This window comes from Geospiza fortis, unplaced genomic scaffold (genome assembly GCF_000277835.1).
Source record: "Geospiza fortis unplaced genomic scaffold, GeoFor_1.0 scaffold200, whole genome shotgun sequence".
NCBI classification, from domain to species: domain Eukaryota; kingdom Metazoa; phylum Chordata; class Aves; order Passeriformes; family Thraupidae; genus Geospiza; species Geospiza fortis.
Window position 1 is genome coordinate 1385917 of NW_005054353.1, and position 1982 is coordinate 1387898.

The following is a 1982-nucleotide window of genomic DNA, read 5'->3' on the forward strand; positions in this document are numbered from 1 at the left end:
AGGCTTGCCCCGCTCCTCACGCTTTATACTTCAGCCCCGCGGCCCCTGCCGCACCCAGCCCACTGTTAAAGCGCCCCTGAATCGCTCCTGCCCCTGCTCTGCTTCCCCAGAGGCGCTCAGTGAGGGTGAGGTTTTCCCGCCTCTGCCAGAGCCCACTCCGCTCCCTACGGTGGAGGGGAATGGGGGGCGGAGGCGCAGGGGCGCCGGCGCTAAGGGGTGGCTCAGGGGTGCCTGAGGCATTCACAGCTAATAATCCTTACCTGCACCACAGACTTTAAGCTTGGGTTATAAGGGCGCTAGCTAATTTGAGTTAATTAGCACCTTTTATCCCGACAGCCCAGGACTAGTCACTGAGCGTTTGTCAAATACATCACCGTCAAAGCAGTCGAGAGGAGGATCCCCGACTCCAGCACCGCGTAGGTTCTCCTCAAATGTCCCCATGTACTTTTTGCCAGAGATTCCAGGAAGGACCATTCTCCCTGGCTACAGTGCAGAGCACATTTTCCACACCTTGTCCTGTCGTGAACGACCTATGGGCTACTCCCGTTTAATTTGTTAAAAATCTTGTAGTAATTCAGAAACTGGCTCCTGGGGCTTGCTGTGGTTTTAGTTTTTCTGTATACTAAAACAAACCAAGCAAAAATCCCGACCCAAACACAAAACCGCCAAAACTACGACTGCATGGATGGCTGGTTTCCCTGGGCTCGGTAAGGATAACGGGAGGCTTCACACCGGCGGGATGGGGAATGTCAGACCTAAAACCGATTCTAAAAGCAACACCTACATTTTAATAAGCAAACTCCCAGTTTAAGTAACGTAACCTCTGTTCGTGGGGTCTGGCAATTTCTCAGCCTTCCCCTTCGGCAACTCCGCTCCTCCTGGTGCGAGGCAGCCTGAGAGGGGCCTGAGGAAATAAGGGGTTACGAGTTCCCTATCCAGAGCCGGCGGAAACAGACGGGAATTTTTAGCGAAAGAATATCGGTTTATTTGACTACAAGGTAACAGGTATGGCTAAAAAGGGAAATGCTCTTGGAGTATCTCCCCCTTCCTTTTTAAAAGGAGAAAACATTAAAAACTTTCTTTAAGGTAGTAGAACTTTTCTGAAAGTGCTTTCTGTAGTACCGTCTGTTTCGCAGGAACTGAATAAAATTGTTTTTCAAATATTTGTACTTATTTATAAAATACCTTCTCAGTAAAACTGGAAGCTTAGTAGTGGGACAGCCGCTGCGAGCTCTGTCTCCGTCACTCAAACCTGGATGGATTTATGCGAGCTGGATCAAAAATATCCAAGAAATTTAACAAGTCGTAATCGCGACATTTTATGCAATACACAGAAGTCACACTACAAAGTGTGTTTTAACAAAAAGAAACAAAAACAAAACAAAACCAACAACAACAAAACTGACCAAAACCTGAGAACGCTACTTCTAACAAGTGAAACGAGGTGAGACATTCTGCTACACTCGCATTGCGCTCGGTTACGGCTGCATTTCCATCCCCTGTCTAAAGTACCTGTACCCCTGTGCCTTCCCCATCTCGACACACAAGCATTTCCTCTCATTTTCCTACCCACTCCCCAAGAATTATTTCACTTTACAGTACAGTGGGAGTCTCTCACACAATCTCAACACTCTCTGCTACTCTAAATCCGAAGGAGCATCTTTAGGGCTAGAATTTACCAGCAGATGGGAATGGGATTTACCAAAGCGCTTCTCTCGTAAGTAAGGGGCGGATTTTATCGGAAACGGCTGAAGTAACCGAAGCTTTAAGATCTGGTAAAGCATCCTATTTTCCGAGTGAATGTTGAAAGGATGTCGATAATCAAACAATTATATGATTTCTTTATTAATAATGCAAACATTCTTTTCAGAGGATTAACTCAATTCTTCATGGAGATATTTTTATTAAGTCCTTATAAATTTGTCGGTTGACAATCGCGTTTTTAAAATACTAACGAGCCTAGAGAAATAATACCGGGGGGG